We start from the raw sequence: 13,405 nt of genomic DNA on the forward strand, positions 1-13,405 counted from the left end.
CAGCTCCTCTCCCTACCTGACTTCTACCGGAGCTTGGAAGAAGCCAAGTTTCCTCTGATGAGACGCCACGCAAAAAGAATGATGAGTCTGTTCGGCTCAACATACATATGTGAACAAACATTTTCTCTGATGATGCTGAACAAAAGCAGATTGAGAACAAAAATTACCAACGACCATCTCTGTGACGTCCTTCGCATCTCAACCACAAAACTGATTCCGGACCTGCCAGCAATCCTGCAGGCCAAAGCGCAACTTCATTGTTCCCACTGAGCGCAACCGTGTTCCCGAGTTCAAAATATATTACACGTTCCATGTGTTATTATTAAGCCCTATTACTAATAAAACATTTTATGTTGATATCATTTTTAAAACAACTATTAGTTGATCTGTTAACAATCCAAACTTATTTGCATAACTAGCTTGAAATATCCTATTCATGAAAAGCAGTGTTGTAGGCTGATTGATTTAGTTTACTTGTCTTAAAAAATAAACCAGGTGAGGCAATATAATATAATATATTTCACCTCGAGTGAGTGGCCTGGCTGTTTGTGTATTTTACCGCATATGGCCCTTGGTGAAAAAAGTTTGGACACCCCTGCTCTACGCCAACTACCAGACTGCTGAAGGAATTGTGAGCTTGAGTTTCAGTACATTTTCAGGGAATTATGAGTTTCAGTGCATTTTCATGGAATTGTGAGTGTCAAGGGAAGAGAAATTTACTGTTGCTCATTCTGTCTGTTTTCAGTATGTAACTAACGTTTTTATTTAGCAAATGGCTGTCACTATTTGTGCTTTAGAGTTTGAAAACAGTGCTAGTAGCATAATGACTTCTTGTTAGTCATTCTCTACTGCAATATTACCAGCTTACCAATTATTTTAATGTAACACAATATAGACAATTCTTCAAGGGCAGCGGACTAAATTGGTAGATGAAACACTGAAATGTAAGTTGTTTGCTAGTAGCAAACTCTTAGTTACAGATCTTTTTAATGTGGAATTATTCGGATGACTTTTACTTCTGTGGAGATTGTGCTTACTGACTGATATTGGTGGACTGTGATGACAGATGTTTGACTGGCCTTTTATGGTTGAAATTTTCTGAAACTGGTAGTTTTGTCATTATTGGTTCATACATTTTCTTTCATTGCTTACTGGAAGATTGTTCAAAATTACAAATTTAAAACACATTCTAACATGTGGTGCTGTAATGTACAAGGAATATAATTTAATAGAATCAGGAAGATGAATCAAAGAATACATACATGTATGCATGGCCTTAAAAATGTGTGCAAGGAGCATATAGTTTGAAAACAGCCCAAAGGTAAACTTAATCCTGCACTAGCCAGATGAATTTTGTTTGAATGTGGGTATTAATGCTGTTTCAGTGAATGTGAGCTTCAATGGTAGAGAAGCCTACTCTCATGCTAAGTTTGTTTTCATTGTGAGATTGTATTGTTTAGCAGATGGCTATCTGTGTTTGTGTTATGTTATTTAAATATCTGCAATCATTGTAAATAAGAAAACAGTATGTACACTGATAGGTTTGAACTGTGTTTATGATAACTGGGGAAAAATAGCCAACACTAGAATGGCTGGGCAAGGTCCTGCTGTGGGGGGCAGGGATGCAGGGTGTTATATCTTTTTTACTTCTTAGTCTAATTAACCTCTTATATCCTAGGTTACTTCATTATTATTATGTCTGTCTGTATTGTATGCATATGCAGAATCAAATTAAGGGTGCATCTCATTTCACAAATTGCAAAAATCACGGACCTTTTATTCACTTTGCAAACTAGTTAATCACACTGTGTGTGTAATCAAAGAGGGAAATGAGAGGGCATCAGCACACCCCTTCAACAAAGAGCACAAATTAACAATTATATTAACTCAAGGATAATGCAGGTAAATTTTAAGATATTATCCACTATCATCCTTAATAATTTGCTTTGAAAAGTGACTTCAGTTGTTGCGTTATTAAGAGAGAAGATTTTATTTATTTTTTCATGAAGGAGGATTTGGAGAAAAAAAGAGGTATTTTTTGTGGGGAGAGTTTACCCAAATGCAATTTATGTGTACCGCCACCTTTTTGTTTACAAAACAAGCACTAACCAAACAGCCTAATATCCAAGACCAATAATGTCCTCCAGGGTGGATGTTATGATGAAGGCAACAGACCCTCCAGGTGGTGATGAGGACATCAGCCTGCAGCTTTGGGTCCCACAACATCCCTGGTTGGGCTATTTTTCTGATAATTCCCACCCTTTATGGCATTATTGCTTGCTTAAGACATTGCTCAGGGGAAACTCTAGGACTGGAAAACTGGTCCACACAATTAAAACAGATTCTCAAAACTTGTTTTATACTTATAAAAACTTTTAAAAAATACACCCTTTTAGCACTAAAACATACCCAAATTGAAATTCTTTCAAAAAACATTTAAAATCTCACCTGAGAGAACAACAAATCTTCCTTCATTTCACCAGGCTGACTGTCTTAATACTGGGATATTTCATCTCTTCCCATTTCTAGAACAAATCCTGACTCTACTCCTTTCCTTACTTCTGATTTCACATTACAATAATTTCCTCCTACTCTTCCCAATTGTATCTTACTATGACTATCTTCTTAATATAATTTTTTTAATCCTCTTAGAAGTAATGATTTTCACAAAAATAATTTTACTACACCAAGGACCTATAATGAGACTAATGTATTCCCATAAAATAAAATCTTTGTTGCTGGTAAACTGTTCTTCTGTATACATGTCTCCTTCTTATATGTACATGATGCATGTGTTATGTGTGGATTATTGTACTGTGTATGATGTTTGACTTGTTTCTGCTTAATTTCTTTTACACATAATTTTATACTGTACATAATTCGATTTTTGTTTACACTTTCATGATTGTTTTAATGATTGTACAATATGTGGAGCTTTTCTCCCTGGGCCTGCATTGAAAAGGGGTTCATGCTAAACCCATTTGGACTGTACTGGTAAACAAAAGCAGAATAAATAAGTAAAATAAATACACCACAGCAGTGACAGGCTCTGATATATGTCTGACTCCATAATATATGTCCACTTGAGATTCCTCAGCAACTCACTAATGCAAAAAGCTCACACATACATAAAAATGGACAACGTAGCCCATACAGTATATAAATGTGTACATTATATCTGTCTGATACCTCATACAGGCTCTTTAAAAACAATTGAAGCACCTGCTTAACTAAAGGAAGTCTCCTGTCAACCACCAGACCTCTTAAGTTTTCTAAGTCTTTTGGTGTCCTCAAATCCCATCTATGTTTGGTTACATCCTTTACATCTGAAAACCTAGCTGCAGTACTCAAGGCTGCCAGATGCTCCCTTATTGTTTTCACAGCCATACTCAGTTCACACCTATGTACCACATACCTTGCCACTATATTGACAGACCACATCCTATTCTGTCTAGGCAAGCTGTCCACAAAAGGTTGCTACAGCTAAGCTATACACTCTTCTCATTGCCATATTCAGTGACTGCTGCAATAACCAGGCTGCCACAAACTGCCATGGTTCCATATGTCCTGTGGCACTGCAGCTGCATGCTTTTCTGCCTCTGGAACACAAGCATGAAATCTGTGGAATGGAAAACGAGACAGGCTGTCAGCTGATATGTTCAGTCTACCCAGCATATGGTTAGCAGAGAGTAACAAATTAATCTTTAAAAAGTACAGCACCAGTCTGCTCAATAAAACCTGAATATGCTCCAGCTTAGCCGACTTCCTTAACAATACTTACACCACCACTATGTTATCAGAGTGAAAAACAATCTTCCTGTTACTGAACTTTCCTTGCCAAACTACTGAAGCTCCCCAGATGGTAGAAATTCCACCAAGGTAATGTCATACTTTCTCTCAGCCTTCCACTCACAAGACCAGGATGTCACAAACCATTAACCTTTACAATAAGCCTCCATATCTAAACCCATGGTCATATCTGTATATAGCTGCAGGTGGTCAGATGACAACCAACCCTCCTGCCAGAATGACACACTATTAAAATGCAGTCAAAAGACAGCACAAATTGCCAGAACTTCTTTAAATATCATTTCTACCATAATTCTCAGTCCAAACTGCTGCTTGAGATGATGGCAGAAGGTATCCCTTAATGAAAGATCAAATTAATTCCTTTTCCTGATGTCATCCTCCCCAGTACTTCCTGACCTCTCATTATCATACTCCTCCCCATATGATCTGAAGTTGAGCCTATGCTTGATTTCTGACAGCATAACTCCTAACATCTTTTTAGGTTTTACTTACCTGTGCTTTAAGCATCAGATATGGCAGAATGCATTTAATTGTTCAAAACTAGGGGTAGTACAGAAACAATCATTCATGCCTTCATTCACCAGTTACATGATTAATCCAATACAGAACCACAGGCACTATCCTGATAATTAATTGGGCACAAAGCTCACAGACTGGGTTCCTATCAGTTCGTCGAAACTTCAGCAGTTCGAACACCATATGTCCGAACTTTGAAGTTCGAAAACTGATTATCGCAAAGCTGCGGAACACTGAATTCTTTCCCAGGGAAAGAATTCAGTCGGCCATTTCTGTGGCTTTGCTATTTTCAGCACTGTGTTGGAAAGTTACTGGTCGGGTTCAGGTAAGTGTGCAATTGTGCGGACATTAGGGTGCGGGTTAGGTGAGTTAGGGTTAGGGCGCAGGTGAGGTGGGTGTGCGATAGTGACAGACCTTAGGGTTAGGGCAGGATATGTGAGTTAGGGTTAGGGCGCGGGTCAGGTGAGTGTGCGATAGTGACGGACCTTAGGGTTAGGGTTTGGGTTAAGGTAAGTGGATAGATAGTAGTGTATGTACAGTTTAGTGTAGGGTTAGATGTAGGATTTTAAGTGTATGTGTGTGGATTGCTGTTTTTTTGGCGTGCTTGTGTTGTGTGTGTGTGTTTCTTGAAACAGCGATTTTTTTCTGTGGGAAAAGAATTGCTGTTCTAAGCCTTCGATGGTTTTGCACTTCGAGGTTAGAAGTTCAAACATATGGCGTTCGAACTTCTGCCGTTTCATCAAAGTGATGTAGACCCCACAGACTCACACACATACATACACACACTCTTATGCACATGGTTTCTTTTCAATGGAAAAAAAAGAAAGTCAACAAAATAGAGAGATATATGGGGTTACAAAGATAAAAAGAGGCATGCACAACAGGTGTGTAAGTAATGCTTGGTGTTAGATGTTTATCTTTGTTATTGTGATTGTGCCATCCTGTAAACTGCTATCAAGTTGTTTTGGGCAGCAAAAGAAAAAAAAAATAGAAGCTGCCATTCTGTTATTTCAAAAAAAAATGTCAGATTTTAATAAAAAATCCCAGGGCTGAAACATCTCAATTAATATGACTATTTTGCTGACTAGGAAATGGCATCCTTTCAACACTGGAGAGATAACACTACATCAATGAAATGCAACTTCTGCAAATGAATCAATGGTGGGCAGAGTATGTTGCCATTGTGGACAGCAATCTAGAGTTTGGATTTCTGTTTTGAAAACAAGAGTCACGATTTACATCACCAGCAAATTCAGAGGTAAGTAGCAGACCAGAAAAAGAATAACTGAGACAGTTGTCAAATTTGGATTTCGCCAGCATGTACATGATCTTTAACCAACCTTGACATACTAGGCATGTAATGTTTACTCCTACCAACTTGTGATACTAGTCTGAAAGCAAAATTCAGCAAACTGAACTACTCCATAATATATTTTACCTTGACCTTAGCTTCCCCACAGAAGAGCCTGATCTTCATGAAGGTTTAAAAGCCCAGAGTTTGCATTCACTGCAAATCAAAATAGGTTAATATGTTGGCTGATTCTTCTTCTTTGACGCTACCGTTACCCCAACTTGCAGCACAACTTGGGAAAATAGTGCATACTTTCCATCATTGCCTCCTGCCCCTCAAAAACTAAAAGGAAAAATTCAAATAATGTACCACTCTCTGACAAGGAGTGTGCCTCTGGCAGACCCTTTGCAGTGCTGTTAAACTTTTCAAACAAGTCACTGCACAAGCCATCGAAACGGATTTCCAAAGTAGAATTTCCATTTTAAACATATTGTTAATAATGCCCAGTCTTGCTTCTGAGTGAGTAGCAACCAAAAAGCTGATGCATTGTGTAGCTTAGCTAAAGATGGGTAGTGAACCCATGAATCTCACTGTGATGAACCCATGAATCACACTCACTGCATCAGCCATAAAGACATATTGCACCCTCACCTCTTCTTTGTCAGCATAATCATTCACAGAACACACTTCCAGAAAAGAGAGATGGTGAATCCAGTGATAACTGCCCTTCTTCTTGGATATCAAACCCAGTGGGAAAATCCTAAAGTTTTGAAAGAGAAGAGTATCTAACAGACCTAAAACTCTTCTGACTCAGCTCCTTGTCATAGGATCATAGCAGTTACAAGACAACTGAGCTGTGAGGCCATTTCCCCCCTTACTAGTACCTACCCTTGAGCTTTACCTGCCTTTCAAGGCGGACAAGGCCATTTGTACCCTGGGTGAATTTATGAACACCCATTTAGTTATCCAGCTCCTTTTTAAAGACAGACAGCATGTCACAGTACTTAACTTGAGAGGAAAGTTATTTCATTGAAGATGTAGGCACTGCTTGACAAATGTATTCCTCCTCTTTGTCTTATTTGTTGAATTTTATATTTAGCTTTCTGGCCCTAGTATTAGCTGGACTGTATGACTTATTGAGGTAAAAGAGGTCTTGGACTACTGGGTCCCTTATGTCCCTAGAAGCAAAATAGCAAATGCCCGTAAGAAGTCTTTATGAAACCAAGCATAGGGGTAAGACTGTTTTTCTTTCTGCTCCATTTCTTTTAGCTCCTTGCCCTTTTTAGTTACATACCTCTGGTGTCTTTTCAGTTGCATGATATGTTTAGTATGGTACATTCTAAAGGGGACATTGTATTCAGTAATGGGTCAAGAGGTGGTGACTTCTTTTGATCTGGAAGAAATACCTTTTGCTCTTAGCTGTACAAGGAAAAAGGATTTCTTAACTACCACTTCAGTGTAATGGCCAAAAGTCAGGGAGCTGACTACACAAGTAAACAGGTCTCCCATTTCATTTTGAAGAGGTGTATTATATATGCTATAAGCCAGAACAAGATAGTATTTACCAAATGTGACAGAGTTACACTTAATGGCTTTGAGCTTAAGTACATTTTTAGAATACCATCTATTGGCAACTGTAATCTTATGCTGGAGTGCCTGGATGTCAGAGGAGGACGTGACAATGAATCCCAACTTGGATTCATCAGTAAACTTTGTTAACCCTGCAGAACTCCATTGGTCACGTTCACACTCTCAGAGGATGCATCCCCAATGCTTACTGTGTGATTCCTTTCTCTGAGCCAGCAGGATATCTACCTAACTTCATATGTGTTGATTTGTAGCTCTTTAATGTTGTTTATTATATTGCCTGTGGTATTGAATCAAATTCTCTGTTAAGGTCAAAGTACACTGTATGGAAAGTTTGCCCCAGTCTGTGCCTTAGAAACTATCTTGAGCAAGTTTGCAAGATTTATTGGACAGGATCTACCCATATCAAGGAAGTTTACAAGATTTATTGGACATGATCTACCTTTGGCAAAGCCAAACTGCTGGGGAATCAAGTCTAATAAGATTTTTGATATTATATTTAATTAGATCAGTTATGATACTTTACTTGGCCTTTTGTAGAAGACTCATTAAATGGATGGGTCTGTAATTTCTGTGGCCTATGGTGGGGCCACCCTTGTAGAATGGCATCACACCAGCTGTATGCCACTCCTGTGGGACAAAGCCAGTTGTTAGGCCCAAGTTGAAGCAATTGATGAGTGGGTCCTCAAGTGCTTTCTTAGTGTATTACTTAGGCAGCTGGCTATATTATCAGTCTCCATAGATGAGGTATTCTTCATTTTGGAGCATACCTTCAGTACATGCTGTTTTGTGATGGTTGATAGTTTGTTCCAGTCATGGATAAGCAGATTTGGAATAGATATCTCAGGAGTGACGTTGGCACCAAATTTATTAGCAGTATCTACTAGATCTGAATAGTAAGTACCATTGTGAATGAACCCAGAGCAATGTTGGGTTCTATTTCCTATTATTCTGACATAATTAATGAAGGAGTTGTAGTTGTCTATATCTTCTGTAGCTAGTCTGAGTTTATGGGATGCCTTTATTTTTTTTATGTTATTTTTATTAGCTTATGTAGCTGTTTGATGTTCTCCTTAATTTAGGGATAATTTGTTTTGTTATATACGTATAGGACTATATTCCTTTTATTAAACAGGGAGGGTGGCCTAATGGTTAAGGTATTTGCCTTACAAACACACAGTGCAGGGTTTGAGTCTCACAAGGGATAATTGGCTAAGCTTAAAATGGCTCGAAAGGGCAGTTAGCTTAGTACTAATCTATGAACCTAATGCTTGAGGAACATCATGCTTTTTTGTTAGAACTCCCCTTTTTCTCTGATCTAGTATGGACTTTCAAAGTAATACTTTTATCAAGATGGGAGTAGATTTTGTCTGCATTGCTTTTTGCAGTATCAACTTTAATGGTGATGCCATTACGCTAAAAATTAGTGATTTCATCGTAGAATTGTAGGAGATTTGTATGTTTGAAGTGCTTGAATTCTGTGATATTTGATTCTAACGGTTTGGAGATTCTGATGGAAAAAGGTTACTAAGTTATGGTCTAACTAGACCACTAAGACCGGTGAGGGAGATACCTTGGGAGTGGTACATACAGGTGCTACATTTAAGACCATCTCAATCATATTCTGTTTTCTAGTAGTTTTTTTAATAGTCTGATCAAGAGAGTTTTTTGTTATAAAATCTAAGAATTTTGGTGTGTTTCCTACATTGGTGGTATAGGTCCCCCAGTTAATCATTTGGATAGTTAAAATTCATCATGGATAACAGCATTCCTACTTAAAGGGAGTTCATCAAGAATATTTAGGAATGTTGAGTAACTTTCTGGAGGTATGGAGGGGGTTCATTAACATGCTACAAACTGATAGACAATCTTATTTAGTGTGATTTGAATGTCAATAAGCTAAGTGTGAAGGTTTCTAGGTGTCTGACTTGAGATGATGCAGTTTCTAACAAATATGGATATCTCATCACTGTTTTATTCAGGACTCTCTTGGTACTTAAATCAGTTTGTTAACTAGGGTAGAACACTGATCCCACTGGAAAAAAATAGAGGGAAAGGGTATCTGTCCCTGCAAGCAAACCGAGTTTTAGATTTCTGAGGAGAGGTGTAAAACTTTGATTGCAATTTTTTTAAAGTAGAAGAGGGGAATCTAAGGGAAGGAGGTGAGGGAGAGGTTGACTGAGGGAGTGAAGCATGTGAGCTGATGGAGGGAAGGGTGGAGAAATCAATACTTAAGTCTGAGGATGAGAGGAAAGAGGAGGAATAATGAGCACTGGGAAGAGTTTTAGAACATGTTAACCAGTTGACATCTTCCCAGAACTGTTTAGAGGAATGAAAAGGTCTGATGTGTCCTCATGCGATTGCTCTTATGATGTGAAATTGCTTGTTTGAATAGGTTCCTGAGGAGGGTGTAAGTGTTGCCTGGTAGAAGGAATTGGGTCAGACTTTCAGGAGTGCCATGTTTTGCTTCTGAGAGATGGGAGGGTTTTCAGTTCATAAGGGAGCCAGGTGTTTTTCTTGGGCTTGTACAGTCTTGTGACTACAGGGAAGAATGAGTTTTGTAGATTACAGATGAGTGGATGAAGAGCTGGTCAGCATTGTTAGCGTCTGAGGAGGAGACTATAGAGTCCCAGTTGAGAGACGATAGATTTGTTTTTAGTTTGTTAATGTTTACTTGAGATTTATGCCAGAATGTAATGAGATTTGGAGAGGACTTTTTCAATCAAGGTGGAGGTTGAAGCTTATAAGGCTGTTATCACTTTGGTTGAGAGGGTGGATACAGAAATAAGTGAGGGGTTGTCTGTGATTATTAGATCAAGCAGTGAGTGGTGTGATAAGAAAGGATTGGGTCTGATGGATTCAGAGACAAGTTATGTGAGATTCAATACATGGAAAAGGTCAAGTATGCAATTTTGTGAGGGGCCAAGGAGTTTGTAGTTAAAATCACCAAGAAGAATAAGATTTTTGATGTTCTGAACAGAGGAGGGTATGTCCTTGAGTGGGTTATTAAGCTTTTGTAATGAACAGGAGGAGGACTATAAGCAACTGAGAAACTGGGGAGCTAAATGGAGAGTGGATTTGTGTTAGTAACCAGTTTGGAAGATCTGAGGAGGCTTTACTTTGTGCAAGGGATTGTATGCTGGTATCTGAGAAAAGGAGACTACCACCTCCTGGCCTGACATCAAGAAAGTAATTGGAAAGAGTTGATATATGGAGTGACCTTGTGGCTTGATATAAGAGTCTGTGATAGCCATGATTTGTTGGTTGTGAATAGAGAAGAAAGTTTAGTTGGTCTATTTTATTTCAAATGCTTTGTGAATTAGTAAGGAAGCAGGACAGGGGTTTTGGGCCTGGATTTGACTTAATGTTACTACATAAGAGTAAAAGGAGTTATATGGGTGTGAACTTTATGAGGAATTTAGGACGTTTTATAAGGTGTTTAATGGTAGACAGATGACAGTTGTAGCAGCAGAATTGTGTATGTGAAGAATGGGATGAGGAGTGCAGAGGGTTTGTAGTAGTACTGGAGGGTAGAGTGAAGAGGAAGTTGTAAAATATACAATGAGTTTAGGGTAAATGGTGACAAAATGCATCTGTCTGAAGTAAAGAGTTTTGAGAGTGGTGTGTGCTAGGGTGCGAGAGACAGCGTGCATTCTGGTTACTTTGTAATAAGATCTGCTGCAGACTACATAAAACATGCCAAACAACTGCAAGACTATTTCTCCCAACCTCTAACGCATCATCATCATCAGAAGGCTGGGCTGGATAACATGGCATCAGGAAGTAATTGGATAGTTGTTCAGCATACAGTAAACAGGAACACCAGTTTATTAAACTTAATAAATATAGAGTAAAAAGTGTACAGTTTATAATAAGAAAGCCCTCTTTACAAAATGAAGGCATAATTATATCAAAAAGAAATGGAAAAAAAAAAACATTTTGCAAATAAGTAGATACAGGAGATGCCTCACAAAGAGAAAGTACACAGATGCATGATAGCCAAAGTTTCTGTAACAACACATATGTGCCCCAAATGTAGGAGGCCTCAAAGTCCAGCAGCTTGTTGTTTAAACTTCTAGCATTAAGTAGAGCCACCTTGATATGGTTTCATGGATGATTTTTTTTGGGAAGTTAGGTTGGAAGGCTAACTAGCTGGACCTTGCCTAAAAATGCACAATGGGGGCTGCAGAAGCTTACGCCATTATACATAAGCCTTGGAATGAATGGTGCAGACCATACCTGGCAAAGCAAGAATGGTTGTCAGGCATCGAATCCCAGACTGACACATACTGGATCCTCTTAGTACGTTACCAGATGTTTAGCCAGTTATTAAAATTTATCATTTTTCTTTATACTTATTCATCATTTTTGGTGATGGAAGGATTCCACTCAGTACTAGGGTCTTTCCTGCATTTGTGACATGCATTGGCAGCTCTGGCATGACTCTCTCTTCATAGCCTTCACCCCAACATGGACCACTGCCATGCCATGCTTGTCTAGATTAAGGGAAGTGAGATCCCTTGTACCACCTGCAGTTGTCACTCTTGCGAGGCAGCTCACTGCTACCCTACTTTGGTCCAACCTCATGAGGGTGGAATCCATATGCCTAAGTATGGAGTCACCAATCACTAGAACATTTCTGTTTGTGTATGAAGATTACTTTGCTGCAAAATGACGAGGGTGTGCTGTTTCTTAGTTGTGTTGTTTCTAAATGATTGTGTAGTGTTTAATTTAAGCTGGGTTTTGTACCTACTAGCCCATTGTGGCTTGGGTAAGGATTGTCTAGTGCCTCAGCATATGATAATTTACTGTGAGTATGTGTGGAGAGTGGTGTATGTGAGTGATGCTCACAGGAAGGATTTGTTTGTGAGAGTATGGTCCTGAATTTGGCTCTACACTTGAATCTGTCACAAATAAACAGTAATGAGTTAAATAGGCGATCATTATCTTTGAGCATCAGACAATTCTTACATTGCCTGAGTATACTAAGTGCTATAAGCCTGGCAACAGAGAGTAGACTAGTTGATAGACCTTCTATTTTGACCAGGGGTGCAAGGTGCGGCTGGGAAGAAAAGAGAATATAATAGCGTTTCATTTCCTGGGTTAAAGTAATAGTTAAAATATTAAACATAGGTTAATTAAGGTTTAAGCACTAAGTTAACTATGTCCAGCCTATATTCGATTCTAGCCTAGCAAGAATGTCAGTTTTGTGGATGGATAGGGACCAATACTAGCATTTTAGATCCTAGTTAATGCATTGATTTGGGGTAAAAGTAATAAATTTAGATAATGAAATTATAAATGTAGGTTATAAATTTGGTTCAAGCACCAAAACAAGATAGTCAGTAAATAATTTGGTCTACAGTAGCTTTGAGATTGGTTTTAGTCTTGCAACAGCATACCACTGCTTGGCATTGAGATTTATGCACCTATAACTGGAAGGTGGAGTTATCTTAAGGTTCCTCTTAGTGAGGTCAAAACTGAAAGTGCCTACATCTGTCAAAATGGACATGTTATCTAATGAATTAAAAAGAGAGAGCACGCACTGTAACAAAATGAAGACTGTACTCACACGAACAGCTTAAGCAACTCTAAAAACACATGAACTGAAATTTACTGTATAAGAAGTGATATTAAAAAAGTTGACCAGCAAGGCTTGGTTTACATCCTCCGTCCCTCTTACTGATTTTCCTATTACATAGTTATGCCCAACCCAAGACTTAATTGTGAATCCTGTGGAAACCTTTGCAGCAACTCCTTTGCTATTTCTCTGTCTTGATATTCTTCCAAGAGCACTCAGAAAATGCCCCCTTTAATAAGAGACTGTGATGGCCAGCCTACCAGCAAGTCTTCAGAATGACAAAGAACTTTGCATCTCCCAAAAGTTACTCTTCTCCTGCACATTACATTCCCCACCATCTTCAGCCTACTATTTTCCAGTGGCAAGGGTGACACCTGGCCACTCATTCATTCTCTGAGCCAACTCCTCACTACACAATGTGAGCCTGTACAGTGTAAGCAAACACTGACAAATCTTCAGGCAGGCCACGAATACCTGCCTGCATTAAAAGACCAACACACCTTAGTCCTGGCCACCCCTTTCTCTGCTACATCCCTAGACTGCACTTCTGCCCTGTCCAACATTGTGTCTAACCAAGTGTCTGCATGACTGTTCTCCCACTACATGGATTTATCAACCCC

At 38.8% G+C, this 13,405-nt stretch overlaps 1 protein-coding gene across 3 annotated transcripts in view; it reads left to right on the forward strand.

Annotated features, from left to right (window-relative positions):
* LOC122790524 (toll-like receptor 5) overlaps positions 1 to 13,405 on the forward strand; it is a 650,422-nt gene that overhangs the window by 411,217 nt on the left and 225,800 nt on the right. For all 3 annotated transcript variants that reach the window (XM_044058082.1, XM_044058076.1, XM_044058090.1), the window contains exon 2: positions 5,415 to 5,584. The gene's annotated coding sequence lies outside the window, so the exon portion shown is untranslated. The remainder of the gene's footprint in view (positions 1 to 5,414; positions 5,585 to 13,405) is intronic.

The sequence above is a fragment of the Protopterus annectens genome, chromosome 1.part2 (genome assembly GCF_019279795.1).
Source record: "Protopterus annectens isolate FY-2018-M chromosome 1.part2, PAN1.0, whole genome shotgun sequence".
In the NCBI taxonomy this organism is placed as follows: Eukaryota; Metazoa; Chordata; order Ceratodontiformes; family Protopteridae; genus Protopterus; species Protopterus annectens.